We start from the raw sequence: 12,162 nt of genomic DNA on the forward strand, positions 1-12,162 counted from the left end.
AGATCCCCCCCCTAAAACCAATTAAAACCATTCAAAACCTCGACATTTAATAGTGAAGCTTGCAAATCCCAAAGATAAAGAGAAGATCCTTAAAGCAACAAGAGACAAGAGATCCCTAACTTATATGGGGAGAAATATCAGATTAACAGCAGACCACTCCACAGAGACCTGGCAAGCCAGAAAGGGCTGGCAGGATATATTCAGGGTCCTAAATGAGAAGAACATGCAGCCAAGAATACTTTATCCAGCAAGGCTCTCATTCAGAATAGAAGGAGAGATAAAGAGCTTCCAAGACAGGCAGGAACTGAAAGAATATGTGACCACCAAACCACCTCTGCAAGAAATTTTAACAGGGACTCTTAAAATTCCTCTTTAAGATGAAGTCCAATGGAACAATCCACAAAAACAGGGACTGAATAGGTATCATGATGACACTAAAGTCATATCTTTCAATAGTAACTCTGAACATGAATGGGCTTAATGACCTTATCAAAAGGCGCAGGGTTTCAGACTGGATAAAAAAGCAGGACCCATCTATTTGCTGTCTACAAGAGACTCATTTTAGACAGAAGGACACCTACAGCCTGAAAATAAAAGTTTGTAGAACCATTTACCATTCAAATGGTCCTTAATAGAAAGCAGGCGTAGCCATCCTTATATCAAATGAACTAAACTTATCCCAAAGACTCTACTGAGATGTGAAGAGGGACACTATATCATACTTAAAGGATTTATCCAACAAGAGGACTAAACAATCATCAATACATATGCCCTGAATGTGGGAGCTGCCAAATATATCAATCAACTAATAACCAAAGTTAAGACATACTTAGATCATAATACACTTATACTTGGTTATTTCATTCTCGCACTTTCTACACTCGATAGCTCTTCTAAGCACAACATCTCCAAAGAAACTAGAGCTTTAAAAGATACACTGGCCCCAATGGATTTCTCAGATATCTACAGAACTTTACGTCCAAACACAACTGAACACACATTCTTCTCAAGTACACAAGGAACTTTCTCCAGAATGGACCACATACTGGGTCACAAATCAGGTCTGAACCAATACCAAAAGATTGGGATCATGCCCTGCATATTCTCAGACCATAATGCCTTGAAATTAGAACTAAATAACAAGAAGAAGTTTGTAAGGATTTCAAAGACGTGGAGTTTAAGGACCATCCATCTAAAATATGAAAGGATCAACCAGGAAATTAAGGAAGAATTAAAAAGATTCATGGAAATTAATGAGAATGAAGATACAACCATTCAAAATCTTTGGGACACAGCAAAAGCAGTCCTGAGGGGGAAATACATCACAATACAAGCATCCATCCAAAAGCTGGAAAGAACTCAAATAAAAAAGCTAAATCTTACACATAAAGAGCTAGAGAAAAAACAGCAAATAGATCCTACACCCAGCAGGAGAAGAGAATTAATAAGGATTCGAGCAGAACTCAATGAAATCGAGACCAGAAGAACTGTGGAACAGATCAAGAAAACCAAGACTTGGTTCTTCGAAAGAATTAATAAGATAGATAAAACCATTAGCCAGCCTTATTAAAAAGAAGAGAGAGAAGACTCAAATTAATAAAATCATGAATGATAAAGGAGAGATCACTACCAACACCAAGAAAAAAAACAATTTTAACAACATATTATGAACAGCTATACGCCAATAAATTAGGCAATCTAGAAGAAATGGATGCATTTCTGGAAAACCACAAACTAACAGAACTGGAAGAGGAAGAAATAGAAAACCTGAACGGGCCAATAACCAGGGAGGAAATTGAAGTAATCATCAAAAAACTCCCAAGACACAAAAGTCCAGGGCCAGATGGCTTCCCAGGGGAATTCTATCAAACGTTTAAAGAAGAAACCATACCTATTCTACTAAAGCTGTTTGGAAAGATAGAAAGAGATGGAGTACTTCCAAATTCGTTCTATGAGGCCAGCATCACCTTAATTCCAAAACCAGGCAAAGACCCCACCATAAAGGAGAATTTTAAACCAATATCCCTGATGAACATGGAAGCAAAAATTCTCAACAAGATACTAGCCAATAGGATACAACAATACATTAAGAAGATTATTAACCATGACCAAGTAGGATTTATCCCTGGGACACAAGGCTGGTTCAACACTCGTAAAACAATCAATATAATTCATCATATCAGCAAGAGATAAAACAAGAACAGTATGATCCTTTCAATAGGTACAGAGAAAACATTTGACAAAATAGAGCATCCATTCCTGATCAAAACTCTTCAGAGTGTAGGGATAGAGGGAACATTCCTCAACATCTTAAAAGCCATCTGCAAAAAGCCCACAGCAAATATCATTCTCAATGGGGAAGCACTGGGAGCCTTTCCCCTAAGATCAGGAACAAGACAGGGATGTCCACTCTCACCACTGCTATTCAACGTAGTACTAGAAGCCCTAGCCTCAGCAATCAGACAACAAAAAGAAATAAATGGCATTCGAATTGGCAAAGAAGAAGTCAAACTCTCCCTCTTCGCTGATGACATGATACTCCACAGAGAAAAAGAAAAAGACTCCACCCCAAGATTGCTAGAACTCATACAGCAATTTGGCAGTGTGGCAGGATACAAAATCAATGCCCAGAAGTCAGTGGCACTTCTATACACTAACAATGAGCCTGAAGAAAGAGAAATTAAGGAGTCAATCCCATTTACAATTCTACCCAAAAGCATAAGACACCTAGGAATAAACCTAACTAAAGAGGTAAAGGATCTATACCCTAAAAACTAAGAGCACTTCTGAAAGAAATTGAGGAAGACAAAAAGAGATGAAAAAATATTCCATGCTCATGGATTGAAAGAATTAATATTGTGAAAGTGTCAATGTTACCCAGGGAAATTTACACGTTTAATAAGATCCCTATAAATACCATGAACTTTTTGTTTCTTTGGTGTTGAGTTTAATAAGTTCTTTTTTTATATAATAAATTTATTTTTTATTGTTTAATTTACCAACATACAGAATAACACCCAGTGCTCATCCCGTCATGTGCCCCCCTTAGTGCCCGTCACCCATTCACCCTCACCCTCTGCCATCGTCCCCTTCCACCACCCTTAGTTCGTTTCCCAGAGTTAGGAGTCTCATGTTCTGTCTCCCTTTCTGATATTTCCTACACATTTCTTCTCCCTTCCTTTATATTTCCTTTCACTATTATTTATATTCCCCAAATGAATGAGAACATACAATGTTTGTCCTTCTCCGATTGACTTACTTCACTCAGCATAATATCCTCCAGTTCCATGCACGTTGAAGCAAATGGTGGCTATTTGTCATTTCTAATGCCTGAGTAATATTCCATTGTATACATAAACCACATCTTCTTTATCCATTCCTCTTTCGATGGACACCGAGGCTCCTTCCACAGTTTGGCTATTGTGGACATTGCTGCTATAAACATCAGGGTGCAGATGTCTTGGCGTTTCATTGCATCTGAATCTTTGGGGTAAATCCCCAACAGTGCAATTGCTGGGTCGTAGCGCAGGTCTATTTTTAACTGTTTGAGGAACCTCCACACAGTTTTCCAGAGTGGCTGCACCAGTTCACATTCCCACCAACAGTGTAAGAGGGTTCCCTTTTCTCCGCATCCTCTCCAACATTTGTGGTTTCCTGCTTTGTTAATTTTCCCCATTCTCACTGGTGTGAGGTGGTATCTCATTGTGGTTTTGACTTGTAATTCCCTGATGGCAAGTGATGCAGAGCATTTTCTCATGTGCATGTAGGCCATGTCTATGTCTTCTTCTGTGAGATTTCTGTTCATGTCTTTTGCCCATTTCATGATTGGATTGTTTGTTTCTTTGGTGTTGAGTTTAATAAGTTCTTTATAGATCTTGGAAACTAGCCCTTTTTCTGATACTTCATTTGCAAATATCTTCTCCCATTCTGTAGGTTGTCTTTTAGTTTTGTTGACTGTATCCTTTGCTGTGCAAAAGCTTTTTGTCTTGATGAAGTCCCAATAGTTCATTTTTCCTTTTGTTTCTTTTGCCTTCATGGATGTATCTTGCAAGAAGTTACTGTGGCCAAGTTCAAAAAGGGTGTTGCCTGCGTTCTCCTCTAGGATTTTGATGGAATCTTGTCTCACATTTAGATCTTTCATCCATTTTGCGTTTATCTTTGTGTATGGTGCAAGAGAGTGGTCTAGTTTCATTCTTGTGCATGTGGCTGTCCAATTTTCCCAGCACCATTTATTGAAGTGACTGTCCACTTCTGGATTCACTATTCTTTTCCATTGATCTATGTGTCTGTTTTTGTGCCAGTACCACACTGTCTTGATGACCACAGCTTTGTAGTGCAACCTTGAATCTGGCATTGTGATGCCCCCAGCTATGGTTTTATTTTTTTAAATTCCACTGGCTATTCGAGGTCTTTTTTGATTCCACCAAATCTTAAAATAATTTTTTTCTAACTCTCTGAACAATCCAATCATGAAATGGGCAAAAGACATGAACAGGAATCTCACAGAGGAAGATATAGACATGGCCTACATGCACATGAGAAAACGCTCTGCATCACTTGCCATCAGGGAATTACAAGTCAAAACCACAATGAGATACCACCTCACACCAGTGAGAATGGGGAAAATTAACAAAGCAGGAAACCACAAATGTTGGAGAGGATGCGGAAAAAAGGGAACTCTCTTACGCTGTTGGTGGGAATGTGAACTGGTGCAGCCACTCTGGAAAACTGTGTGGAGGTTCCTCAAACAGTTAAAAATTGACCTGCCCTACGACCCAGCAATAGCCAAACTGTGGAAAGAGCCTCAGTGTCCATCGAAAGATGAATGGATAAAGAAGATGTGGTTTATGTATACAATGGAATATTACTCAGCCATTAGAAATGACAAATACCCACCATTTGCTTCAATGTGGTTGAAACTGGAGTGTATTATGCTGAGTGAAATAAGTCAATCGGAGAAGGACAAACATTATATGGTCTCATTCACTTGGGGAATATAAATAATAGTGAAAGTGAATATAAGGGAAGGGAGTAGAAATGTGTGGGAAATATCAGTAAGGGAGTCAGAACATGATGACTCCTAACTCTGGGAAATGAACTAGGTGTGGTGGAAGGGGAAGAGGGTGGGCACTGAGGGGGGCACTTGACGGGATGAGCACTGGGTGTTATTCTCTATGTTGGCAAATTGAACAGCAATAAAAAATAATTTTTTAAAAAATAAAAAATACCATGGAGTTTCTTCAGAGAGTTGGAACAAATCATCTTAAGATTTGTGTGGAATCAGAAAAGAGCCCGAATAGCCAGAGGAATATTAAAAAAGAATACTAGACCCAGGGGGGCATCACAATGCCATGTTTCAGGTTGTATTACAAAGCTCTGGTCTTCAAGACAGTGTGGTATTGGCACAAAAACAGACACATAGATCAATGAAACAGAATAGATAATCCAGAAGTGGACCCTCAACTTTATGGCCAACTAATATTCGACAAAGGAGGAACAACTATCCACTGGAAAAAAGACAGTCTCTTCAGCAAATGGTGCTGGGACAAATGGACATCCTCATGCGGAAGAATGAAACTAGATCACTCTCTTGCACCATACACAAAGATAAACTCAAAATGCATGAATGATCTAAATGTGCGACAAGATTCCATCAAAATCCTAGAGGAGAACACAGGCAACACCCTTTTTGAACTCGGCCACAGTAACTTCTTGCAAGATACATCCACAAAGGCAAAAGAAACAAAAGCAAATTGAACTATTGGGACTTCATCAAGATAAGAAGCTTTTGCACAGCAAAGGATACAGTCAAGAAAACTAAAAGACAACCTACGGAATGGGAGAAGATATTTGCAAATGACGTATCAGATAAAGGGTCATTTTGCAAGATCTATAAAGAACTTATTAAACTCAACACCAAAGAAACAATCAATCCAATCATGAAATGGGCAAAAGACATGATCAGAAATCTCACAGAAGATGACATAGACATGGCCAACAAGCACATGAGAAAATGCTCCGCATCACTTGCCATCAGGGAAATATAAATCAAAACCACAGTGAGATACCACCTCACATCAGTGAGAATGGGGAAAATTAACAAGGCAGGAAACCACAAATTTTGGAGAGGATGTGGAGAAAGGGGAACCCTCTTGTACTGTTGGTGGAATGTGAACAGGTGCAGCCACTCTGGAAAACTGTTTGGAGGTTCCTCAAAGAGTTAAAAATTGATCTGCCCTATGACCCAGCAATTGCACTGCTGGGGGTTTACCCCAAAGGTACAGATGCAATGAAACGCCGGGACACCTGCACCCGATGTTTATAGCAGCAACGTCCACAATAGCCAAACTGTGGAAGGATCCTCGGTGTCCATCAAAAGATGAATGGATAAAGAAGATGTGGCTTATGTATACAATGGAATATTAACCATTAGAAATGACAAATCCCCACCATTTGATTCGACGTGGATGGAACTGGAGGGTATTATGCTGAGTGAAATAAGTCAATCGGAGAAGGACAAACATATGGTCTCATTCATTTGGGGAATATAAAAAATAGTGAAATGGAATAAAGGGGAAAGGAGAAAAAATAAGTGCGGAATATCAGAAAGGGAGACAGAACATGAAAGACTCCTACCTCTGGGAAACGAACTAGGGGTGTTGGAAGGGGAGGTGGGCGGGGGGTTGGGGTGATTGGGTGACGGGCACTGAGGTGGGCAATTGACAAGATGAGCACTGGGTTTTATTCTATATGTTGACAAATTGAACACCAATAAGAAATAAATTTATAAAATATAATAATAAATGAAGGAAAAAAAAACTGGAAAGGAAAAAGTAGAACTGTCACTATTTGTGGACATTATTTCATATATAGAACATCCTATAGACACCACCAAAAAACTGCTAGAACTAGTAAATTAATTCAGTAAAGTTACATGGTACAAAATCAACATTAAAAATTGATTGCAGGGATCCCTGGGTAGCGCAGCGGTTTGGCGCCTGCCTTTGGCCCGGGGCGCGATCCTGGAGACCCGGGATCGAGTCCCACATCGGGCTCCCAGTGCATGGAGCCTGCTTCTCCCTCTGCCTGTGTCTCTGCCTCTCTCTCTCTCTCTGTGACTATCATAAATAAAAAAAAAATTGATTGCATTTCTATCCACTGACAGTGAACTATCAGAAGGAGAAATTAAGAAAATCATCTCATTTATAATTGCATCAGAAAGAATAAAATACCTTGTACTAAATTTTATCTAGGACATGAAGTGCTATACACTGAAAATTATAATACATTGATGAAAGAAATCAAAAACACAAATGAATGGAAAGAAATTCAATGTTCAGGGGTTGAATAATTAATAGTGTTAAAATGTCCATTTACCCAAAGAAATCTACACATTCAGTATAATCCCTATCAAAATTCCAAAGACTTTTCACCCTTAAATAGAAAACAACAATCCTAAAATTCCATGGAAACACAAAACTCCTCAAATAGCCAAATCAACAGTGAGAAAGAAAAGAAAAACATAGCTGAAGACATCACACTCCCTGATTTCAAACTATATTACAAAGCTACAATAACCAAGACAGTATGGTACTGGCATAAAAACAGACAGATGGGTCAATAGAACAAAATAGAGAGCCCAGAAATAAATCCACATACATATGGTAAATTAACTTATGACAAAGGAAGTAAGATTATATGATAGGGAAAGGACAGTCTCTTTAATAAATGATTCTGGGAAAACTGGACAGCCCCATGCAAAAGAATGAAACTAGACTACTATCCTTCACGATATACAAAAGTTAATTCAAAAGGGATTAAAGACAAATGTTAAGTCCTGAAACCATAAAAGTTATAGAAGAAAAAATAGATGGTAAGCTCCTTGACATCAGTCTTCGCCTTGATCTTTTGAATTTTTTTTTCAATTTTTATTTATTTATGATAGTCACAGAGAGAGAGAGAGAGAGAGAGGCAGAGACACAGGCAGAGGGAGAAGTGGGCTCCATGCACCAGCAGCCCGACGTGGGATTCGATCCCAGGTCTCCAGGATCGCGCCCTGGGCCAAAGGCAGGCGCTATACCGCTGCGCCACCCAGGGATCCCATTTTTTTTTTATTTTTTTTTTTCAATTTTTATAGCCTTGATCTTTTGGATCTAACTGCAAAAGTAAAGGCAGCAAAGGCAAATATAAATAAGTGAGAAAACACCAAATTAAGAATATTTTGCACAGCAAAGGAAAGTGCTAACAAAATGAAAAGGTAACTTACAGCATGGGAGAAAAGATTTGTAAATTATATATCTGATAAGGGATTCATATCTAAAACATATAAAGAACTCATACAACTCAACAGCAAAAAAAGATTCTAAAAACTGGGCTGAGGATCTGAATAGACATTTTTCCAAAGAAGACTTCTGGATGGCCAACATATTGAAAGTTGCTCAATATCACTAATCATCAGGAAAATACAATGAAAGCCATCAAGAGATATTACCTCACACTTGTTAGAATGACTATTATCACTAACTCTGGGAAACGAACTAGGGGTGGTGGAAGGGGAGGAGGGCAGTGGGTGGGGGTGAATGGGTGACGGGCACTGAGGGGGGCACTTGACAGGATGAGCACTCGGTGTTATTCTGTATGTTGGCAAATTGAACACCAATAAAAAATAAATTTATTATTTAAAAAAAAGACAAAAAATAACAAGTGTTGGTGAGGATGTGGAGAAAGGGAACTCCAGTTCACTTTTAATGAAAATGTAAATTGGTGCAGCCATTATGAAAAATATCATAGAGGTTTCTCAAAAAATTTTAAACATAAGTACCATATCTTTCAGGAATTTCACTTCTAGGTACTTACCTAAAGAAAACAAAAACACTAATTTGAGAATATACATGCACCCCTATCCTTGTTGCAGCATTGTTTACAATAGCCAACATACAGAAACAACTTAAGTGCCCATTGATGAATGAATTGAAAAGAAGTTATGTGTTTATGTATATATATATATATATATATTCCATTTTATATTATATATATTATATATATATGGAATACTACTCAGCCATAAAAGACAATGAAATCTTGGCATCTGCAACAATATGGAGAGACCTCGAGGGTATTTTTCTAAGTTAATTAAGTTAGAGAATGACAAATACCATATGATTTCACTTATATGTGAAATCTAAAAAACAAAACAAATGAATGAACAAAAACTCATAGACACAGAGGACAAAATGGTGGTGCCAGGGGGTAGGGGGTTTGGGGGTTGGGTAAAATAGGTGAAGAGGGTCAAGTAGTACAGTATTCTAGTTATTAAATCAGTAAGTCATGGGGATATAATTCATTGCATAGTGACTACAGTCAAAAATATTGTGTATTTGAAAGTTGCTAAAAGAATAAATCTTAAATGTTCTTATCACAAGAAGAAAAAGTTTTGTAATTATGTATGGTCACAAATGGTAACTAGAATTATTGTGATGATCATTTCTCCGTGTGTACAAATATCAATCTGTTGTACACGTGAAGTTATTATAAACTTAAAATCATGTTAAAAATCTAAAATATATGTGTATATATTTTAGGGATAGGAGGATTTTCACAGTTGACACAGTTTTAGAGAAGTTCTGTAAGGGCAAGAGATGGAAGAATCAAAGTAATACTATGAAGCAAGGGTAGGTAAACTATGGTTAAATCTGGCCTGCCCCCTGTTTGTTTTTTTTTTTTTTTGTAAATAAAATTTTATTGGAATTCAGTCATGCTCAGTTATCTATGTGTTTTCTGTGGCAGCTTTTATAACATTATAAAAAGGCTGAATTGTTATAACACAGAAATATGGCCCTCAAAGCTTAAAATATTTACTCCCTGGCCCTTTACAGAAAGTTTGTTGGCTCCTCGTATAAACATCTTCCAGAAAGATTGAGACTCTATATAAAGGCTAAAAAGACTGAAAGAGAACCATAATAGTTTATAAGTGAGAAAGAATAAAAAATCACAGAATGTTTAAACCAACAAACCTGCAAGGAAAACTGATGAATTTTTGAGATTGTAGTATTCTTTTCTTTATTGAAGTATAGTTGACATACAATGGTAGTTTTAGGTATACAACATAGTGAATCAACACTTCTATACATTATCATATAAATATAGTTACTACCTGCCACCATATAATGTTATTACAATATTATTGACTACATCTCACTGTGCTATACTTTTAAGTGATGATGTGGTTAGTATAGGCAAAATGAGTGGTATTTGTGTTCACATGAGTATGTGCTTGCTTGCTTCCTCTCATTAAAAGATAATTGTTGAGTGCTACTGTAATCTATATAGTGAGCTAGCTGTCTGCTGAGAATACCATGGAGAATAAGATTGATACATTCCCTGCCCATATAGAGCGTATAGTGTATTGTATTTGATCTGGTACCACCCTACTAGCTATGTGACTTTGAGTTTATGGAACTTTTTTTATCCATTCTTTTCCCAACTTTATAATGAGAATATTAATGCCTCTTTTGCAAGTTTATTATAAGGATTAAGTAAGATTTTATATATTTTTCCAAGTCAGACAAAGAATATTTGAGTTCCAAATATGGTAGGCACTTTTCCAGGGATAGGTATTGGTGATACAGCAGTTAATACAACAGATTTAAAATCTTACCCTCATGGAATTTGCATTTTTGTCCAATATATGAAAGTACCTGAAATTTAAAAAGTAGGCATTTGGTAGCACTTCTTTTCATTTTCCTGAATAAATAAAAGAAAGACAATACTTATTCTTCAGTACTGATTTTAGCAGGGAGTACAATACTGGTTAAAACTTCATTACCCAAATTTCCTTTTAATAGCTAACACTTTTGACAACATAGATTAGATATCATTATCAATCATTTAGTACCTTAATAATTTCAATAAGAATAATTGTTAGGTTAGATATGTCAAGGTGTAAAAACCAACTAGTTTCAAATTGGTTTCCTTCAATTTCTTAAATTTGCCTCTTTGCCTTTCCTGTTTTCCCTTGATCTAGAAAGTTTTTCACCACTGTCTGCCAAACCAAAGACTGGCCATACACTAAAGTCAAATTGCAAAGGAAAATGTAATGTCAGAATTTAAGGGGCCTCTGTAATCACTGTACTTGGAGACCCCATTTTATAGGTGGAAAAATCTTCAGGCCCAGGACAAAGGAGTTTCCTAAGCCCTCACAGCTTGGAAGTGATAGAGGTAGGAATAAACCAGCAGCTTCTGCTTACCAGTCAGGCATTCTTACCCCTGTTTCTAGAATGTCTCATATTTTGCTACCTCCTCTAGGAAGCCTTCCTGCACATGAGGGAAATGTCGTCTTCTTACACCCCAAGGTACATTCATGATTCTGCCCTTTACCTTATCTTTCTCCTCTGCCAACCCTTCCTTTATGAATTGACCCACTTCCAAGGGTTTCACCTCCCCTGTATGCAAGAGATTGCCAGATCACTTTGTTTAGCTTTATCTTCTCCCTAAGCTGCAAACTTTCATTCCAAAGTGTGCATTACCCCTCACCCAACCTCCTTCCCAGATATCTCTATTTCTGTCTATGGCATATTTCCCATCCCTGTAGGTCAAGCTCACACCTGTAGACTCCTCTTCAATTCCGTCTTATATACCAAACAGTCTTCAAGACTTTTCTGAGTTCCTTCTGCAGTGTTTCTATTATCCATCTCATCTGTCTCCTTTGCCTTCTTCCTGCTACTGCCAGCAACTCATTACCTATGGTCTGAATGCCCTCCAGCCCATTCTCTGCAGTTTTGCCAAATGAATCTCCCTAAAGCACATCTCTGTATTCATTTCAATCAGCAGTAATTGTACTCCAGGTAAACCTCATGAGTTATGAGATCTTGATTGTGCTTAGCCTGGGTCATATCATTCACTTTATCAAAAAACAAAAACAGAGTGTGAGGTGTCAGGTTTAATCTGATCGGTAGTGAAATGAAATAGAGAGGCCAGGCAAAAGTTGGTCAAAACAGGCTTTTAATGGGATGGGCTCTCGGACAAGGTTCCATGGCCTGCAGGGGAGGGAGACAGCAGGGAAGTCACGGGCCAGGGAAGTCGGGAGCAGGGGAGTGCTAGCAGGCTTTTTAAGAGGGGATGGGTAAAGGGTTGTGTGTCTGAACGGGGTGATAGGTATTAGGC

The 12,162-nt window shown here is 37.9% G+C and overlaps 1 protein-coding gene across 1 annotated transcript in view; it reads left to right on the forward strand.

Annotated features, from left to right (window-relative positions):
• Positions 1-12,162, forward strand: part of SHROOM4 (shroom family member 4) — a 275,929-nt gene that overhangs the window by 165,570 nt on the left and 98,197 nt on the right. The gene's annotated exons all lie outside the window — the stretch shown is intronic.

The sequence above is a fragment of the Vulpes vulpes genome, unplaced genomic scaffold (assembly GCF_048418805.1).
Source record: "Vulpes vulpes isolate BD-2025 unplaced genomic scaffold, VulVul3 u000000638, whole genome shotgun sequence".
Lineage (NCBI taxonomy): Eukaryota > Metazoa > Chordata > Mammalia > Carnivora > Canidae > Vulpes > Vulpes vulpes.